This window comes from Gossypium hirsutum, chromosome D07 (assembly GCF_007990345.1).
Source record: "Gossypium hirsutum isolate 1008001.06 chromosome D07, Gossypium_hirsutum_v2.1, whole genome shotgun sequence".
In the NCBI taxonomy this organism is placed as follows: domain Eukaryota; kingdom Viridiplantae; phylum Streptophyta; class Magnoliopsida; order Malvales; family Malvaceae; genus Gossypium; species Gossypium hirsutum.
In genome coordinates this window covers 58,614,177-58,627,661 of record NC_053443.1, presented here as the reverse complement: position 1 = coordinate 58,627,661, position 13,485 = coordinate 58,614,177, and the positions used below count along the sequence as shown (strand labels likewise).

At 30.4% G+C, this 13,485-nt stretch overlaps 1 long non-coding RNA gene and 1 pseudogene across 1 annotated transcript; one reads left to right on the top strand and one right to left on the bottom strand.

Moving 5' to 3' along the window:
• Nucleotides 1–802: 802 nt before the first annotated feature.
• On the bottom strand, nucleotides 803–2,313 carry LOC107926464 (uncharacterized). The gene is made up of 2 exons (XR_001692204.2): nucleotides 1,969–2,313; nucleotides 803–1,058 (listed from the first exon to the last, which is right to left on the bottom strand). It is a non-coding gene; the product is annotated as an uncharacterized lncRNA (long non-coding RNA).
• A 7,910-nt stretch (nucleotides 2,314–10,223) lies between these two features.
• On the top strand, nucleotides 10,224–13,045 carry LOC107926431 (esterase-like; annotated as a pseudogene).
• Nucleotides 13,046–13,485: the final 440 nt, after the last annotated feature.

The following is a 13,485-nucleotide window of genomic DNA, read 5'->3' as shown; positions in this document are numbered from 1 at the left end:
TCATGTATTGGCGTGAAGTAGATCGAATATAGAAGATCCTGTCTTCCTATATTGGTAGCGAAGTGGATCGAAGACGCAGATCTTGTCTTCCCATACTGGTGGCGAAGTAGATCGAAGAAAGCAGATCTTAACTTCATGTATTGGAGTGAAGTAGATCAAAGATAGCAGGTCCTGTCTTCCTATATTGGTAGGAAGTGGATCGAAGATGCAGATATTATCTTCCCATACTGGCGGCGAAGTAGATCGAAGAAAGCAGATCTTGTCTTCATGTATTGGCGTGAAGTAGATCGAACATAGCTGGTTCTGTCATCCTATATTGGTAGGAAGTGGATCGAAGATGCAGATCTTGTCTTCCCATACTGGTGGTGAAGTAGATCGAAGAAAGCAGATCTTGTCTTCATTTATTGGTGTGAAGTAGATCGAAAATAGCAGGTCTTGCCTTCCTGCACCGACAGTGAAGCAGATCGAAGACGTCAGTCCTATCGCCTTGATGTTGCAATGGAAAAGATTGAAGCCATGATGGCAAATCTTATCTGTAACACCCCTTAACCCCCAAACCGTCGCCGGAACAGGTTTATGAGGCATTACCGGACATATCACACAATTTACACATAATTTAAAAATAAACAACCAACATATTAAAGTAAATCATAATTCATATAAATTTTACTAATTGATTTCATTCATTCATTTTTTTTATAAAAATTTCGGCAGCATTTCGGCTTATTTTTACATTAAACCCCCTGCAAAATTTCAAATATAACCAACTCAATTCCAGTATTTCAACCAAGGCATTTATATATTCAAATATACCAAAATACCATTTATCAAAGTGCACCCAAAATGAACATAACACATAATGTTTCCATTCTAAACTAAACATTTCCAACTCAAGCCATATCACATAGCTTGATCAAACCCCAAAATTCATACCAAAAAAATTAACTATACATGCCATATTTACATTAATTACAAAAGGTCCAAAAGTACCGAAAATTTCTTGGATAGTGTGATAGCAAATCTCCGACCTAGTCCAACATCGAGCTAGCTTCCGAAGTCTATAAAACATAAGAAAATAAATGAAGTAAGCATTAAGCTTAGTAAGCCGCATAATATAGAATTAAACTTGCCAATTTAACATTTAGGCATTTTAAACAATTAAATTCAACTCATTTGTCCACATAGTCTATTAACATCACCATCCACGAGTTAGTCATATAGCTAAATATATCATGTCGTCCATATAATTCATATATTCATAAAACAAATAATTCATGTAAATCATATAGCATTTATATCAATTCCATCCTAATCGTGTAACCTGTAATTCATCCAAATAATTATATAACTTTTTCATATGATCAGTAACAGTAATTATGCCTGTTGAACATATTAGAACATCGAGGGATACATGGGTGATACACTATAAGTGTATTTATCAGAAATTCGTCAATTCATTGTCATTTTCGCTCTTTCGAGCCATGATCGGTAAGCTCATTCCGAGCTGATAAACGGTAAGCTCTATCGAGCTGAAACGGTAAGCTCATACAAGCTGTGGTGAGTCCGCAACAAATGCAGGAGCTCGACCAAACGGTAACCCTAGTGACAAGTCACTCGTATCCGACGATTTTCTAAAGTTCAAACGGGCTCAGTATTATCCAATTTCATCAATTAAGAAATGAAAAATCAATAGCTCAATTCCTCAATTTATATGCGTATTTATATATTTAATATAATTAAAAACATACATTTAAATACTCAAAATTTAATATTCAATGCCTATTATTATACCAAATCTATATAATGTATATATTATTTGTAACATTTCATTTGCATTCATGTAAACAGTAATATAATAGCATATCGGTAATTTAAAATTCAAGTGGATCATTCATTCAACTTACATACATTTATTTTTTTTGACAATTACAAATATTTAATAATTCAATTCTAGCTACACGAACTTACCTCGTATTTGCTCGAATACTTTCGTCTACCCGTCTAACTTTTGTTTCCCCTGATCAAGTTCCGGTATTTGTTTATCTTGATCTATATAAATTCAAATTTAACTCATTTATTCACCAAATCAATCAATTCAATCCATATAAATATATTTTGGCATTTTTACAAAATAGCCTTCATATTTTCGCATTTTGACACTTTAGTTCCTAATTCACAAATACACAAAATATACGAAATTTCTTTATACGAATTCTTAACCGAATAATATATATCTTCTAATCAGCCCATATTTTCATTTATTTCACATTTCTAACATAATATTTCTATTTTTTATTAAATCCCTAAAGCTCATTTTTGTCAAAATTTACTTTATAAAACTTGTATATGTTTCAACACCCATCAATAATCTAGCATAATACTTCAAAATATACCAGTATTCAACAATGGCATATTTCAAAATCATCAAAATTTTCAGAAATTAAGGTACGGGCTAGCTAGAATACAAAACAACGATCTCAAAAACGTAAAAATCATCAAAAACCGAGCAAAGAACATACCTTAATCAACAACCAAAAGTGCCGAACCCTACTTTGCTCATAAGCTTTCTTTCCTTTGTTAATTCGGCAGTATAGAAGAATGGATCATTGATTTTTTCATGTTTTGTTTTATTATAAAAAAAAAACTTATTAACATAATGACCATATTAAGCTTAATAGTTAAAAATTACAAAACACCTAATGGCTGTCTATTTTTGACCATGCAATATTCTAATGATTAAATTACCACATAAGGACTCTATATAATAAAAGTCATAACAAATAGGTACCTTTACATATAACATTCAAATTTTGCATTTGACGCGATTAAATCCTTTTAATTAAATTAAGTATTTAAACGGTAAAATTTCTTAATGAAATTTTTATACAATAATTCCATCATGCTGTAAAACTTATTAAAATAATATAATAAATATTTTTACTCGGTTAAGTGGTCCCGAAACCACTGTTCCGATTAGACTCAAAAACGAGTTATTACATTATCTCCCTGGCGTTAAGGCTTGGATTAGCTGAAGTGCAATGGATTGAAGCTGTGGGCAGCGAATCTTATCTCTTTGGCATTACAGTGGAGCAGATTGAAGCCGCAAAGGCGAATCTTACTTCCCTGGCGGTGTAATGGAACAGATTGAAACTACGACGGCGAATCTTGTTTCCCTAACATTGAAGATGGCAAATTTTATCTCCCTGAAGTTGCAGTGAAGCGAATTAAAACCTCAGATCTTATCTCTCTGAAGTTGCATTGAGCAGAACGCATCTAGTCTTATCTCTCGGAAGTTGCAGTGGAGCAGACTAAATAAACAAATCCTATCTCCCTAAAGTTGTAGCGGAGTGGATTAGAATGATGGATCTTATCTCTCTGAAATTACAGTAGAGCAGATCGCATCAAATTCATCTTTAAGTTGCAGCAGACCAAGCCGAAGCTACCAATCCTATCTCTCCGACATTGCGGTGGAGTAGATCGAGACACCAATTCCTATACCTCTGAAGATGCAGTAGGATGGATGTGGCTGCTTGAAGAAGAAGAGCACCAAGATCCAACGTGACCGGGCAAAAATTGGCCATTTCTAAAGTCTTTGCTCCGTTCCTGTTACACGACAACGAGCAAAGAGAGGCAACTGTAATACTCAATTTTAGCCTGGACTCACATATGGAAACATAATCTTCGAGGATATGCAATCTTAGATATGATATGTAATCTTAGAAGATGTGATTTTGTAATCTTAGAGATTTAATTTGTAGATACCCTTTAATCTTCACCGTTGATGTAATTGATCTGTACCGTTAGATTTGGGGAGGCTCAGCTATAAATAGAGGCCTCTCCCTTCATTGTAAAAAAAAAAGAAAAGAAAAAGGAGGAATAAAAAAAGAGAACGATTGGCAGTTTTTTAAAGGTGGCTTACTATTTTTTTTCTTTCGATTATTTTTTTACTTATTTACGATTTTAAAAAGGGAGAAGGTGATACCACTGCGAATTTTATTTATTTATTTTATTTAGCCCCTCCGCCTTTTAATATCTTTAAAATTAAGTTTTTTTTTTATTTTTGAATTTACCCTTTTATTCATTTTAAAATTCAATTCGATCCTGATTGGATGACGCCATTTAGGGAAATAGGGAAAATCTCCCTTTCGGTCCCTCCATGTAATATGCGCGTTCAATTTGGTCCTTTAGTCTCCATTTATTTACAGATTTGCCTCAGAATTTTTATTTACAGTTCAAATTAGCTTTTTTTTATTTTCTTTATTTTTAATTAATTAGTTTTTTTATTTCTTTTATTTCTTTTTCATATTTAATTATTATTTTTTAAAATATATGTATATATTTTTTACATACGCAGGTTTATTTTTGTAGTATAATATAATTATTTTTATTTTATTTTTATTTATATGTAATTATTTTTTATAATCTATATGTATATATTTATTTTAGTATATATATGTATGTATACATATTAATATTTTTAACCAATTTTTATTTATTTATATATATGAATATATATATATTTTTAAAAATGCAAATATATGTTTTTTACTATACTTTATAGTTTATATTTTTTTCCTTTATTTTCATAAATGAATCATGTATGTATAAGTTTCATAGCCCAATATTCCATATGTAAATTATGTGTATGACTTTTAATTTCAATGTATATATTATGTGCCTTTTATTCTTTATGTTTTGTTTTATTTTCTTCACTCGATTATTAATTCATGTTTTCGTTTATATGTTAAAAGATTTTTTTATTTTGATAATTTATTTGATATTTTGTATGTGATTATTTTTATTATGTATATTTATTTTATTTATTCATTTATTTATATTATTTCTATGCCACTGTGATATTTACTATTGCATTATTTAATATAGCATCACACCATTTTTTTTACTCGATTTCAAACTTTTCAAAATTGAGATAATGCTCGTATTTAAGATTTTTAAGGAAATTGAGCCCTAACGTATTGGGTTCTGATTTTCTTCGTTAAATCTAACAATCGAGCATTTCTCTTTAATAAAAAAAATAAAGAACTCATTATTGGGAATTCAACACGTTGTGTCCTAACATATTGGATGTGACGCTTTGATTTCTCGAAATGAATATTTTAAAAAATAATAAAGGAAATATTCCGAGTTTGGGATTCTAAAGGAATTGTGCCCTAACGTATTGGGCCGCGATTTCTTAAATCTTAAATAAATAGATATTCTTTTAAATTTTTATTGCGCTAGTATTTTGGCCTAATTCATTTTTGGGGAAAATTAGAATGTCGTGCCCTAACGTATTGGGTGTGGCATTTTCTTTCTCTGAAATGATAAAGGTTTTAATACGTAACGTTTTTAAGTTTTTTTCTAAGGATTATATTTCTTCAAATTTTCGACATTAAGACATTAATTAATTAACTAGGTACCAATTTTGGGCGTACGAGGGTGCTAATCCTTCCTCGTACGTAACTGACTCTCGGATCCGTTTTTCTAAAACTCGTAGACCAAAGCCGTTTTTTTAGGTGATCCAATCACACATCAATAAAAGATTGGTGGCGACTCCCAATTTTAATTTTTTTAAAAAGTCAACAACCTAAAATTTTTGTTTTTTTCAAAAAATGGTTTCGGCAGTTTCTTTAGAATGAAACATGTATTGCAATCATAAAATCAAAAGAAAGAATGTGTGGATTAATGTTTGGTCATACCATCTTAAATTACTCCTCATTCATCGCCAAGTCATCAATAAAAACAAGTGAATCCTCCGAAAACTATGCTTTCTCTTAATTAGGACTTGATAGTGTTTGTATGTAGAGTTAAAAATAATATTAAGATAAATTCATTGAAGATTTAAAGGCATGTAACATTCCACTTTATTTAAGCACTCGACAATCTAATAATACCAAAATATGAAGAATAAAATGGAAGTTGTCTTTAGTATGTGATCTAGATGAAATCTAACTCCTATTTATAGGAGTTTTCATGTCTCTTTAGACAGGCATAACTATTCAATAGTTTTCTTAAAATAATGATAACTATTAAAAAGATGTTTATTCGAATAATCATAACTTTTTGTCAATAATAATCACGTAACAACCCTAACCCATCTCCGTCGCCAGATTAGGGTTACAGAATATTATAGTACAAATTGAAACAATTAACATCACATAGAACAATTAATCAATTTAAAACATTAACATTCAATTCTAATATCCATTCATAGCATAAATACCTTTATGGGACTTAAACCAAGCCTACAGGGCCTTAAAAATAGTTTGGGAACAATCATGGACTAATTTGAAATGAAACAAAAAATTATAAAAAATATAAAAATTTTGGAAACAGGGGTCACACGGCCGTGTGACAAGGCCCAGGCCGTGTGGCTAATCGTGTACAATTCGAAGTATGGATCGTACAGTCATGTCCCTACCCGTGTGCCCGCCCGCGTGAGTATTCGAAATAGGGTCACATGGTCGTGTCGCAGGCTGTATGCCAGACCGTGTGTTTATTCGAAGTAAGTTCACATGACTGTGTCGCCAGACTATGTAACTCTTTGTGATTGTGTGGACCAACCTGCACTTAAAATTTAAAATGAAACACGTCCATGTGACAACCCATGTCCCAGATTGTGTGCTATCAAAATAACCCCTAATGCAAGCCAATTCAACAACCCTTTCTTACTCACCAAGACAAATCATTTACAAACACTTTCACACATTAAAACACAATCAAACACACCTAAAACACGCCAAATCAATCAACCTAGATACCTAACCAATATGCCATCACTTAGCACCACAATTCATACACCAAATCAATTCAATTACAATGCTACAAGTTCACACCTTAAACATATAGCAAACATATCAAATAACCATTCCATACACATTCCATTATACCATAAATGATATACTTCCAAGAGACACAATTAAGTGATCAACACCACATATTTCATAAACATTTACAAGAGAAAAATTAAGGACACATATATACAAGTAAGCTTATAATAAGCTCAAACCATACCATATTGACAAAATAGTATAAAGCTTGTATTACATGCCATTTATAACTATCAACAAAATAATAAAACATCTACCAACGTGATGGATGGATAGTGTGATTATGCTCTGACTAGATTCCAACCGATCAAGCCTTCCGATGATCTACAAAAAAGGAAAAAGAACTACATAAGCAAATAATGCTTAGTAAGCTCGTATAATCTTAAACGTAAATTTGCCAATTAAGATCAATTTATAAAAGTAATGAATATCTCCATTACCATGCTCATAAATTTATCCAATTCCTATTTACATCACCAAACTTGTAAGTTAGTGAATTCGTACATGAAACATGTGATTTATACATATCATGCACATAAACTAGAATCATAGTAATTTACCTTACATTATCACCTTTCCAACATGTACCATTTGTTCATTCCAAAGAAGCAAAAATGGTCACACTTTCCATTTCACTTATCATGTTCACATAACATTTCATAAAATTGAATTTACTTGTTTAGACCTTTATTACCTGTTGAACCAAATGAAACAATGTCGGATACACGAGAACCATGCTTACACAAAGTGTGCCTGTATATGTAACTGTAACTGTATCTGTAATGCTCACATGAGCTATGAAATAGGTCTGCTCACACGAGCTATGGGTCGGGATGTTAAGCTACACAATGCTGCTCACACGAGTGTGGAGAATCTGCAACAAATGCAAGACCTCGTCATCAGTAGGACATCCAAGACCAAAACCCGAAACCGTATAACCCCTAATGACATGTCATTTGTATCCTAGGTATTCACAAAGTTCAAATGAAACACTTTTCATACCTTTATCCTTGAACTTCATTTCCATTATAACATTTCATACTTATATACTTGTAATCCGCATTATCAACTATTTCATCAATTGATTATTATAGCAATGTAATTCAATTTAGCATATAGTACACATTAAACATTTAAGTTAGCTAAATTAGTTATTCATTAGCATTTAACAATTCCACGAGAAATAAATTAACTATTATACGAACTTACCTCTACGAAAACAGTTGCAATGACAAAGCTGACGACTAGTCCGATATTTTAGCTTTTCCAAGACTTAAGTCTGATTGACCGTTTCTTGATCTAAATAATAATTTTCATTCAATTAAACCATTAAATTTTTTTACATAATTAATTCAAGCCTATAACCCTTATCATTGTGAATTTACAAATTTACCCTCATATTTTAATATTTATGCAATTTAGTCCTTAAACCCGAAACTTGCAATTTAACCACAATTAACTAAAATTCATGCTAGCCAAATTTCATAGGGTTCACAAACAACCCATATTTATCATCATTTTAACTTATTTACATGAAATTTTACTCTTTTCATAAATATATCCCTAAACATTAAAATTACCTAAAATCACTTAAAAAATACTTATATCTATCTATCAAACTCATGAATCTATCAACTAAGTTCACATTCACACCTAAATCATTCATTATAAGTCCCTAAACTTTTAAAAATTTTACAATTTAACCCTCGGGTTAGCTACATTAAGCTAAAACAACTTCAAAAACATTAAAAGCATGAAAAACGGTTTACAAAATACTTGCATGCACACAAAGGTAGCTTGGCCGAATGCTTCCAAATATTGGCTACGGCTTTTTGGTTTTCAAACAAAAAGAAAAATAAGAAGAAGATGATAATACCTTTGTCATCTTTTGTTTAATTAACAATTTACCTAATTACAAAATTAACCTTTAAAAATCATCAAAATTTCACCAAAAACCAAACCATAACCGTCCACTATCTAATGGTATGATATTTTTACTCATTAAGTCCATTAGTTCAAAATTTCATACTCATTTAATACATTTAACTAATATAACTAACTTTTGCAGCTTTTATAATTTAGTCATTTTTAATTAATTAACTATTTAAACGTCGAAATTTCTTAACCAAATTTTAATATGACTTTAATAAATACTCATAAATATTAAATAAATAATATTTACTAACTTGTTTTTCAAAACTATGGTTCCGAAACCACTGAAAACGGACTGTTACAAATCAAGTCATATAACTTTTAATGATTTCGAGAATTCATCAATTTAATTTATTTTAGATTATTTACAACTTTCACTTGTAAATATTGAAATATATTAAATGTTTTGAATATGTTCCAACGCAAAGAATGCTTTCAAATGGCCTCTCTCGATCTTGAGAGTGACATGCTCAGATTTTGCAATCCAGCAATCTCGAACTTCTCCAATCGTGCCTCATTGTCAATCGACAAATAAAAGCAGTAATTAAAGTGAAGGGGTGAGGGGTACATGAGTTCAAACAACGGAAATTGACCCGAAGACGATTGCTCTAGCAACTAATAATACAAGTAAAGCTGCAAAAAAAATGAGGTGGTGAGAAGACCCTCCTAATGAAGGTGACAGGTCTTGAGGCCTCCTTAGAAAAATAGAATCTCATTTGAAGACAAGGTAATGAATTCCTGGAGAAGGGTGCATGTGAAATGGTAGAATCTGATGAAAATGGTTTTGATTTGAATGAGGGAGATGTGATAATCACGGTAGGTTCCTAGAAAATAAGCCCAATTCGTAAGAGGTGGTGACTTGGATGGTGGCTGGTTTTTTCTTTTTTGATATTCTTCATATCTGTTTTACGGTCATATTCAGGGTCCGTGGTTGTCTCGTCCATTAATGTTATCTCGAAGGTTTGAACTTATATATCTTTTTGGGAATACAATATGCCTTACTATTGCCCCTAATACTTGTTGGTAGTTGTTATGTTCTTTATACAATAAAAAGTATTCTTGGAGTGATTGGAGATGCAATTGAGAGAAACAAAAACTATAAATCTCTATTTTATTGCCTTAAGTTCTATTGATTAATATTCTGATTGAATGAACGAATATTTTTTATTGTTTATTTATTTTTAAAATTATTTTTTTGATTTGATAAAAAGGTTAAAAACAAATTTATTCATTTTAAAAGTGAATATACTGCTTGTGATTAAAATAAATAATTTATATATAATCATTGATTTTAATTATTATTTAAAATTTATACTTAATAACCATTTTTATTTATGATATCTTCATCTATAATAAAACCAATTGAACAAAATTTTAGTTGAATGGTAATGCAAACTTGGGGATAACTTTAAGATTAAATAAATATATATTAATAATCTTTCTTTTTCTCCAGGCACATGCATGGATCCTACCAGTACCATATTCAGTTTTCTTTCGGTTCTTTTATTTGGTTCTACTACCAATTTCAATCATGATTTCCCTTCGGAAAGTTGTCATTTTCCGGCGATTTTTAATTTCGGTGCCTCTAATTCCGATACCGGTGGCTACGCTGCCGCCTTCATTCAACTTCAGTCGCCTAATGGAAACACCTTTTTCGGAATGCCGGCCGGGAGATTTTGTGATGGATGACTCATCGTTGATTTCACTGGTACTTGATTAATTATTCTCTCCATATTTTTTTAATTACAAAATACTAACAATTATATCATGTTTATTATTTTTTAAAATTTTAACATTTATTGATAAAAAATATATTTTAAAGTGATTTTTTTAGCTAACCATAGGTCCTCGTAAATTGAAAGATATTTCACATTTAAGCGTGTTTGAATTTAAGTCCTATTTATTGTTGCTACAACAATTATACCAATTGAGCTAAGATTTAATCCATAATTTAAAATGTTTTTTGAATGAAAATAAATATTATATATTTTCATTACATAAGACGTAAAAAAAAACTATCATTGATTAAAAAAAGTTACCATAATGTTAATTTTTATTATTTAATAAAATTTAAATTTAATTAATTATAAAATTATAAATAATTTATAAACAACCTCATGAATTTAAATTTTAATATTTATATATTTGGGTAACTACACCAATAATTACTCAATTATTAACTTGTTTTTATTTTGGTTCCTTAACTTTAAAAAAAATTCTATTTTAGCCATTTACATTATCGATATTTAATATTTTGATAATTATTCCATTAAATAATGCTAGTTTGACCTGTATGAAATTCCAACGTTCTAATGAATCAGAACCCAAAATTTGTCGAGAGAGAAGAGAAACACATTTAAGCTCTTCATGAACCTGTCAATGGAGTTACTTTACTGTATGCTATCAATTCATGTTCTAATTTAGGGTTTAGCAGAATCATTAGGTGTTGAGACTTGAGACGAGTAACTTGGTTGAAATGGGTTTTTTTAAGTTTCATGTTTTTAGTTTAAGAAGGATTTTTTATAATTTAAAAAAAAATTAATATTAAATTGATAAAATGTATAAAGTGGAGGATTGAATTTATCGAGTTTTTTAAAATTAAAATACAGATATTAAATATCAATAATAATTATGATTAAAATAAAAAATACTAATAATTAGATGAATATAAATATAATTTATCTTATATATTTCCAAGTTTCCTTCAAAGTTTCTTTTTCCTCATTACTTATGAGCAAGTTTAATTTAATTTAATTTTTGTTAGTGGCTATTATTGTGAACAGCTGAGAGTTTGGATTTGCCATTCCTAAGCTCTTACCTGAATTCACTAGCAATCAATTTCTCACATGGCGCGGATTTTGCGACGGCGACTTCCACCATAAGATTACCGATGGCTGATGTTGTCCCCTATGGCCACGCCAGTCCATTCTACCTACCTTTACAATATTTACAATTTGACCAGTTCAAAAATAGATCCCAAATTATTAGAAGACATGGTAAGTAATTTTGCACCTACATATTATATACGTCAAGTAAAGAATTGTATGAAACAATAATGTGATGTTAACTATATCTCTTTTTTAATTATTTTATGTCATATTGGTATTTTTATCTTAAATTTCAGTATTTTCATTTTAAAAAAATAAAATTAAAATTAAAATTCTAAAATTCAAGATGAAATTACTCATTTAGTATAAAACTATTGGAAATAGATAATATCTCTATACGCTATTGTAATTTAGTATAACAAATGAATTTGAATTTAGCATAATATTTTAATCATTGTCATCTTTAATTTTTCTTTAAGGCCATTGATATGTTTTTATTTTGTAGGAGGAATATATGCAAGTCTAATGCCAAGGGAGGAAACTTTTTCCAAGGCATTATACACTTTTGACATCGGCCAAAATGATCTCAGGCAAAGTCTCTTCCTTAACATGACCATAGTGCAAGTTATCGCTGCCATCCCTGATATGGTCAACCACTTCTCAGACATTATCAAGGTTTCCTCAAATTAAAAAAAATGTCACTAGTAATTCTTTGGTTAGTCATATTATACTAAAAAAAGGTTCAATGAATTTTATTCATGCACTGCAGAATCTATACAATTTAGGAGCAAGATCATTTTGGGTTTACAATACGAGGCCACTCGGCAGCTTTCCAAAAATTCTAATAAGTTTTCCATTAGCTGAAAAGGAGTCTGTCGGTTGTGCCAAGCCTTATAATCTGTTAGCTCAACGTTTCAATGCCGAGTTGAAGAATGCATTGGCTCGACTTAGGATTGAGTTTCCTTTGGCTACAATTGTTTATGTAGACCTTTACTCCGCTCTATACTCTTTATACACTCACCCGACTAAAAATGGTAACAAAATACCGAAAGATACAATATTATTACTGTTTTATTTTAGCTTAAACTTCTTATGTGCCAATTGATATGACCAACATAAGTCTTTTTTTTTGGAATGCTTGTAGGATTTGAACATCCTCTTGTTGCTTGTTGTGGTTATGGAGGTAAGTACAACTATAGCGAAGAGGCAATATGTGGAGGAAAAATTAGTGTTAATGGCAAAAACATTACGGTGGGATCATGTAAAGATCCATCAGTTCGAGTGAGTTGGGATGGTGTTCATTTCACTGAGGCTGCAAACAAGTTTGCTTTTGATCTTGTTTCTTCTGGAGATTTCTCAGATCCATCTATTCCTTTGAAACTGGCATGCCACCCTAGGTAAGCATCATTTGGGGTTTTGTTTGGTGCTTCTTTGGTTTTGGTGAAAAAGAGATGATTTATCATAACCAATAGGAAACGCTAAACTGCATTGATAAAACTGAAATAAAGAAAATCAATATTGTTTGTTTCTTTAGAATGAAACATGTATTGTAATGATAAAATCAAAAGAAGGAAAGTGTGAATTAATGTTTGGTCATACCATCTTAAATTACTCATTCATCGCAAAGTCATCAATAAAAACAAGTGAATCCTATTAAAACTATGCTATTATCTTAGTTATGACTTAATAATGATTGTATGTGGAGTTAAAAATAATATTATGATAAATTCATTGAAGACTTAAAAGCATGTAACATACCACTTTATTTAAACACTCAACAATGTATAAAAAGAATATCAAATAATAGACTTTTGCAGTAGTTCTTTATAGAACAATATAAGAATACCAAAATATGGAGAACAAAATAGAAGTTTTTGGTGTGTCTTTAGTATGTG